The sequence below is a fragment of the Arachis hypogaea genome, chromosome 18 (genome assembly GCF_003086295.3).
Source record: "Arachis hypogaea cultivar Tifrunner chromosome 18, arahy.Tifrunner.gnm2.J5K5, whole genome shotgun sequence".
NCBI classification, from domain to species: domain Eukaryota; kingdom Viridiplantae; phylum Streptophyta; class Magnoliopsida; order Fabales; family Fabaceae; genus Arachis; species Arachis hypogaea.
This window is the reverse complement of record NC_092053.1, coordinates 59,042,672-59,050,957: the sequence shown is the minus strand read 5'-3', so window position 1 is coordinate 59,050,957 and position 8,286 is coordinate 59,042,672. Positions and strand designations below refer to the sequence as shown.

Genomic DNA, 8,286 nt, shown 5'->3' with positions numbered 1-8,286 from the left:
TCCTGAATCTGAGAAGACTCTAAGGAGGCATTTACAACAAGCTAAAATACAACACTTCGGAAGAGACCTTTTAGAAAGATTTGAACAAGAAAAGGAGGATATGGCCGAACCACAAAAGGAGCCTAGAAAGGTCCTTGGTGACTTCACCATGCCTACCTCTGACTTTTATGGTAGAAGAATTGTTGTTCCCATTGGAGCTAACAATTTCGAGCTTAAGCCTTAGTTAGTCTCTCTTCTGCAGCAGAACTACAAATTCCATGGACTTCCACTGGAAGATCCACATCAGTTCTTAGCAGAATTCTTATAGATCTGTGATATTGTAAGGACTAATGGAGTTAATCCTGAAGTCTATAAGTTGATGCTTTTCCCCTTTGCTTTAAGAGACAAAGCTAAGTTCTGGTTGGATGCCCAACCTAGAGAGAGTCTTAACTCTTGGGAAAAGCTAGTTAATGCTTTTCTGGCTAAGTTCTTTCCTCCTCAGAGGATGAGTAAAATTAGAGTGGAAGTTCAGACCTTCAGACAAAGAGAAGGTGAATCCCTCTTTGAAGCTTGGGAAAGATACAAGCAACTGATCAGGAGATGTCCTCTAGACATGCTCTCAGAATGGTCCCTCATAACCGTGTTCTATGATGGCTTGTCTGAGATATCCAAGATTTCCTTAGATAGCTCTGTTGGTGGATCTCTCCACTTGAAGAAAACGCCTGCAGAAGCTAGAGAACCCATTGAGATGGTTGTAAACAACCAATTCATGTACACCTCTGAGAGAAATCCTATAAACCATGGAATCAGTCAGAAGAAAGGAATTCATGAATTTGAGACTCTGAATGCCATTTTGGCTCAGAATAAGATCCTAACCCAACAGGTCAACATGATCTCTCAACATCTCACTGGGATGTAAACTGCAGCTGGCAGTAATCAGGAAGCTTCTCTGTTAGAAGAAGAAGCTTATGATCCTGATCAACCCACCATGGAGGAGGTGAATTACATGGGAGAAGCCTATGGAAACACTTACAACTCTTCATGAAGGAATCATCCTAACCTCTCATGGAAGGATCAACAGAAACCTCAACAAGGTTTCAATCAAGGTGGTAGGAACCAGAATAGGTTCAACAACAGACCACCATTCCCATCTTCTCAAGGGAATATAGAGACTTCTAAGCAGAGCCTTTCTGACTTAGCCACTCTAGTCTCCAGCCTCACTAAGACCACTCATAGTTTCATTAATGAAACAAGGTCCTCCATTAGAAATTTGGAGGTACAAGTTGGACAACTGAGCAAAAGGATCCCTAAGACCCCTCCAGACACTCTTCCCAGTAATACTGAGGTTAATCCTAGAGAAGAGTGCAAGGCCATAACTATGGAGGTTGAGGCCAAATTGGAGGAGGATGGGAAGGCATTGAACGCCAGTGAAGAAGCCTTCACTGGGTGTTCAACGCCCATAGCCCAGGGAAGCTGGCATTGAACGCCAGCAAGGACATCCCTGTTGGGCGTTCAACACCCAGAATGCTAGAGGGACTGGCATTTAACGCCAGTCAGGGTGGACAGCAAGGGCATTCAACGCCCAATAAGCTGACAGAGCTGGCGTTGAACGCCAGCCCAAGCACACCCTTTGAGTGCCTGAATCCCACTCAAGAACCCTCTAGTCCAGAACCAAAGGAAACCATAAAGACTATAGAGGCTCCTGTGAATGCAATTCTGCAATGCATAAGTTTTGATGACCACTCATCCTCAAGTGAGGATGAAGACACTAGGGAAGAGCAAGTTTCTTGTTTCTTAGGAGCTCTAATGAAGCTAAATACCAAGCTATTTGGTACAAAGCCTCTGGAGGAAGAACCTCCACTGCTTACCAAAGAACTCTATGCTTTGGTTCAGTAAGAGCTACCTCAGAAGCTTCCAGACCCTGTACGCTTTCTGATTCTTTATACCGTAGGCACTATGCCCTTCGAAAAGGCTCTATGTGACCTAGGGTCAAGCATCAACCTCATGCCACTCTCTGAAATGGAGAAGCTGGGAATCCTTGAACTACAAGATGCACACATCTCAATAGAAATGGCAGACAAGACCATGAAGAAGCCATATGGCTTAGTGGAGGATGTTTTAGTGAAAGTTGAAAACCACTACATCCTTGCAAACTTCATTGTCTTGGACATAGGAGAGGGTGAGAATGACTGTGTCATCTTTGGAAGACATTTCCTAGTCACAGCTAATGCTATCATTGATATAACTAAGGGAGAACTAACCCTAAAGATAGGGGAGGACCACATCTTATTCAAGATGCCTCATCCCAATTCTTTCTCTAAAAGAGAGATAACAGTGCAACACCTAGTGTGCCAACCATCTCTTTTTGTGTAGAGCTCTGCAGAGCCCCTAGACATCAATTCTAAGTTTGGTGTTGGGCAGCCCTCAATAAGCTCTAAGCACAAGGGTACTAAGAAGAAAGTACCTAAAGCCTGGAGGGACAAGAAAGTCCCAACTGAAAGCCTCTCACTTGGCATGAGAGTCGTCTTCACTAAGAATCTAGTCCTACCACATACAGTGAGCCGTGTCATATCTCTAGAGCATGTAGAGCTCATTCATGAGAGAACAAGAAGAAAATTTAGAGTCAGGGGAGAAAATTTGAGCCCATGCTCACCTCCGTAAGGAGCTGAAGGTCAAGCTAGTGACTTTAAAAGAACGCTTGTCGGGAGGCAACCCAACTTTACTCAACTTTATTTATTTTCATTTTGTTTTTCTTTCAGTTTTAGAGTCATGATCATATGTATCAGCCAAGAGACAAAATTCACAGCAGTGAAAACAGAACACTCCAGAAAGAGTGTTAAAGTTGAATGCCAATGAGGAAGCCCTCCTGGGCATTCAACGTCCCAAGAGGGGAGCATTGCTGGCGTTGAACGCCAGCCAGGGAGCAGCCCCTGGGCATTCAAATGCCAATGCAGAGAAGCAGGGAATCTGGAAGTCCCTAGCCTCTTAGGACCAAGAGGTCCTATAGAAGCTCCACCTACCCCATCTTCTTCCCCATTGAACATATTTTCTCAAGCAGGAGTAAAACTCTTAAGTTTGGTGTTGCAAAAGCTTTGCTTTGTGACTTCTACCACTCTTAAGTATAGAAGAAGAGGATGGAGCAAACTAGAGAGCATGCACATAAACTTGTGCAGCCGGGTCAACAAAGACAAAAGAGTGACATAGAAGAGATCAAGCATTACATTGGATCCTCAAGGAGGAGTAGTAGCCATCATCATCCGGGTGGATTCGTTCTCTTTGATAAACCATTATTTTATGGTTTGTAATGTGTTTAATTGTGTGGTTTTATCATGATCTTTACCCACTTATTCATATGATTAGCATGCATTTTAATTTCCTTCCTAAAATTAGTACATGATTGAAAACTTGCTTCCTAGAGACTTTTAATTATGTATTTTAATTCTCCTTTATTCCATTCGATGCCGTGATTTATGTGTTAAGTGTTTCAGGCTTTATAGGGCATGAATGAGTTGGAGATTGGAAAGGAAGCTTGCAAAAATGGAAGAAACACAAGAAATTAAGGAGATGACCAGCGAGAAGTGACGCGGCCGCATGACTCACGCGACTGCGCGGAAGAGAGGAAATCACAGTGACGCGGCTGCATGGCTCATGCGACCGCGCGGATTGGAATAGCACAAGTGATGCGGAGGCGTGGACGACGCGCCCGCGTGGCAAAGCAAAACGCCGCATGACGCGTCCGCATGAATGACGCGATCGTGTGACATGCACGATCTGCATAATCTGCAGAATTTGCTGGGGCGATTTTGGGCCCTGTTTTGACCCAGTTTTCGGCCCGGAAAAGCAGACTAGAGCCAGAGAACATGCAGAAACGAAAAACACTATTCATTCTATACAGTTTTTAGTTTTTTTAAATCTAGTTTTACTCCTCCTCTAGGTTTTCTCTCTACACATTCATAGTTCTTAGTACTTTATTTTCTATTGCTCTTTCCGTTGGGATATTGAGAAGAGTTATTACCTCATCAAGACTTCGTCATTCTAGTTCATTTTCTTTACTTGGCTTTACTCTTCCATGTCCTTTAATTTACTCAATTTTACTATTGGATTATTTTAGAATTTATTAATACAAGAGTTACTTTTATTTTTAATTGATTCCTTTGAGTTTTATTTATCATGTCTTTCTTTAATTCCCTTTCCTATGTTATGAGTTCTACATTCACAATGAGCAAGTAGTTCTCTAACTTGATGGGGAGTTGATTTAAAGGAACCCTTGAGTTGGAATGCTCAAAAGAGAGATTGTAATTGGGTTTATTGTTGGATGGCTCTCTAGTCACTAACGCCAGTCCTTCCAAGTAAGCGGATTGGGACTTGTGAATAGAAACAGTATTTCAGCTTGTTTGACTTTCCCTTACCTAGTAAGGGATAACTAAACAGAATAACCTTCAATTATCAATTAATCTTGAGAGTACTACAACAAGAATAGGGCTTCCAACTAATCTACTCCCAGTCAAGGCTTTTATTTAAATTACTTAATTTCCCAATTTAAATTCCTGTTTATTCAACTCAAACTCTTTTTGAAAACCTCTGATTAATAAATTAGCACACCTTTCTACAACTCGTTGGGAGACGACCTGGGATTCATACTCCCAGTATTTTAATTTTAATTTTTGTGACAACCCTTCTAAATTGATAAGCGAATTTCTGGTTGGTTAAGAACTATACTTGCAACGTATATCTTATAACAATTCTTAACTCGCCAATTTCCGCCACGTCAATTTTTGGCGCCGTTGTTGGGGAGTTGCAATAGAGTGCTAAAGTTATTGATTGGATTTTATTTATTTGCATTTTATTTTATCTTGCTACTATGAGCTGCTTGTTTCTTTCGTTAGATTACGCGTTCACTTCCTGATCCAAACTTGCCAGTATTCGATCCTGAGATTGAAAGAACTATTTCACGAATAAGGCAAGCTCGGCGTCGGTTAGTCCTCTCTGAAGGCGGATCTGAAACGTCACTTGAGAAAGAAACCAGCCCCCGTTCTACTGATTTGGTTGATTTATGTGCAGGTAACATCGCAGCAGCAAGGAGAGTTACTATCCAGGAGGCTGGAGCCCCTGATTTTACAATGCAACCATTTCAAGCGCATCACCCAGTGGTGGCTACAGACTTTGAAATAAAGACTGCACTGCTCAATTTGATGCCCAAGTTTCATGGCTTGCCTGCTCAAGAGCCTATCAAGCACCTGAGAGATTTTCAAGCAGCCTGTTCTACCGTCAGGCGTGATGGTGTAGATGAAACTTCAATTTTGCTGAAAGCTTTCCCGTTTTCTCTTGAGGGGAAGGCAAGAGAGTGGTACTACACTCAACCAGCAGTAATTGTATCCAACTGGGATACACTGAGAAGAGAATTCTTGGAAAAATTCTTTCCAGCTGAAGTTACTGATAAACTGAGGAAAGACATTTCCATGATTGTTCAGGATGAATATGAGACTCTCTATGAATACTGGGAGTGCTTCAATAATCTTCTGGAAGCATGCCCCCACCATATGATTGACAAGATAGTATTACTCGGTTACGTCACACAGGGCATGAGGCCCCAAGATAAGACCACATTGGAAAGTGCTAGCAATGGGTCTATGAAAAAGTACAAGACCACTGATGAGGCATGGCAATTGATCAGCGACTTAGCTGAATCTACTCAGAATTACAGGCAGAAACAAGGCCGTTCAAAAGCCGTTGCAGAAGTATCCTCTAGCAAAGAGACTGCTGTTCTAACTCAGAGTATCTGTGAAATGACCAACTTGCTGAAGCAGATGCAATTGAATCAACAACAAGTTCAACAAGCTCAACCTTCTCCACCACAGCAAGGCCAACAGTTAGTCCCACAGAGAGTTTGCAGAATCTATGCTGATTATAGCCACTATACTGATGAATGTCCGCAGCTCCAGTAGGAAGGCAACACCGTGGCAGCCACTCATAACTTCTATGACCGCCCCAACCAAGGGTACAATCAAGGTGCCAATTACAACCATGGATGGCAGGACAATTCTAACCAGAATTGGAGGGACAACAACAACAACAGAGGAGGCAGAGACAATCAGAGAAATCAGAGGTGGAATAATAACAACAACAGGCAACAGAACCAGAACCAGCCTTACAGAGCACCTCACCTGAGACAATCCCAAGGACCACAGAATACCCAACAGCAGACCTCTCAAATTACTTATCCTTCCTCATCTTCTAATAATGATTTACTACAATCCATTGATCGGAGACAACAGACCATGGAAAATAATATTAATGCCACTCTAAATGGTCTAAACGCTACTTTACAAGCTCTTGTCTCACAGATTGGATCAATGAATAACTCCAATAACCAGCCTTTGAACTCCAGTGGAATTTCCTCTCAACCATTACCCAATCCAAAGGGTGGCATTAATGCCATCACCCTAAGGTCCGGAACCACACTACAGGAGAGGAACCAGGAGGAGCCAAGCCCACCAGAACACACCTCAGCTGAAGAGGTAGTGGAAATAGAAGATGTTGAAGAGGAAGAAGACATACAGGAGATAGTTGAAAAAGAAGAAGTTCAACTATAGGAGGAAGCATCAAAAGGCGCGGACACTGCAGAAGACACCACTCCTATTCCATTTTCACAACTTGCAAGGAAGCCCAGGAAGCAGCTAGAACCTGATCCAAAAATGGTAGAGATATTCAAAAAGGTTGAGGTAACTGTTCCTCTATTTGATGTTATTCAACAGGTACCTAAATATGCAAAGTTTCTAAAAGATTTATGTATACATAAAGACAAAATTAATGAATTAGAAACTATTCCTTTAGGTAGTTCCATATCTGCTTTAATGGGTGACTTACCTGAAAAATGTAGTGACCCAGGTCCTTATATGGTTAATTGTACTATTGGTGGTGTGATAATTTCTGACTGCATGTGTGATTTAGGAGCATGTGTGAGTATAATGCCTTTGTCTATATATGATATTTTGAGGCTCCCTCCCTTAAAAAGGTCGGCAGCTCGTTTTGTGTTAGCAGATAAAAGCATTATTACAGTGGTTGGAGTTGCTGAAGATGTATTAGTGGGCATTAAGGGACTCATATTCCCTACTGATTTTTATATTCTGGAGATGCCCCAAAATGACTCAGAGAAGCCGTCATCAATCCTACTTGGAAGACCTTTCCTGAAGATATCAAAGTTCAAATTGGATGCTTTTTCAGAAACATGCTCTTTTGAAATAGATGGCTGATTAGTAAGTTTCAATCTGAATGGAGTTATGAAGCACCCTCCAGAAGGTCATTCTATCTTCCAGTGTGACATCATTGACAAAACCATAGTTGAAGTTCACCAGGAGGAGTTAGAGGAGAAGCTGATGCTAGGGTATTTTGGCCAGTTTCACTGACCTTTTCTTTACTGTTTTAGGGTAGTTTCATGCATTTTCTTAGGAAATAAGCAAGTTTTGGGTAGAATTTCACTTACATCTTGATTTAAGCATACATTGAGCACTTTACATGATTTCATGAGAATTTTGCATAAAGTAGATGACAAATTGGATGATGCATGTCTAATGATGTGGATTAGAACTTTGATGCACTGTATTGCTTGATTTCAGGACAAAAGAAGCAAGAAAGAGCCACGTTGGCAGCCACGTTAGTCTAACTAACGTGACCACCAACGTGGAATGGGAGCTAGCTTGCAACGTTAATGAGAAAAGTAATCGCCAATAACGTCCTCGAAAGCCATCATAGCCCATGTTAAGAGTCACGTTAACTAAGTTAAAATGAACTCTAACGTGGAAGAAAGAAATAAGGCCAACGTTAGTGACACTCACCTTTGTCACTAACGTTGGACCAAGCTCATAAGTGGCCACGTTAAGAGCCACGTTAACTGATCACGTTAACTCAGTTAACGTGGACTCTAACGTTGGGAAGCAAAAGAGAAGCCAACGTTAGTGACATTCACCTTTGTCACTAATGTTGGCCAAGCTACAATGAGCCACGTTAACTTAGTTAACGTGGAAGCTAACGTAGAGAAAGCAAGTGATCACCAATGTTAGTGACACTTACCTTTGTCACTAGCGTTGGAATGAGCCACAATGAGCCACTATGAGCCACGTTAACTCCCACGTTAACTTAGTTAACGTGGAAGCTAACGTTGAGGATAGGATGATGAGCCAACGTTAGTGACACTCACCTTTGTCACTAACATTGGAGATGGCTATCATTACCACGTTAGAAGCCACGTTAACATAGTTAACGTGGACTCTAACGTGGGAAGTAGAGGCACCTTGGAACGTTAGTGAT

The 8,286-nt window shown here is 42.0% G+C and overlaps 1 non-coding gene across 1 annotated transcript; it reads right to left on the bottom strand.

The window, feature by feature from the left end:
- Positions 1 to 5,417: 5,417 nt before the first annotated feature.
- On the bottom strand, positions 5,418 to 5,525 carry LOC112773887 (small nucleolar RNA R71). Its single transcript, XR_003188411.1, has one exon. It is a non-coding gene; the product is annotated as a small nucleolar RNA R71 (small nucleolar RNA).
- Positions 5,526 to 8,286: the final 2,761 nt, after the last annotated feature.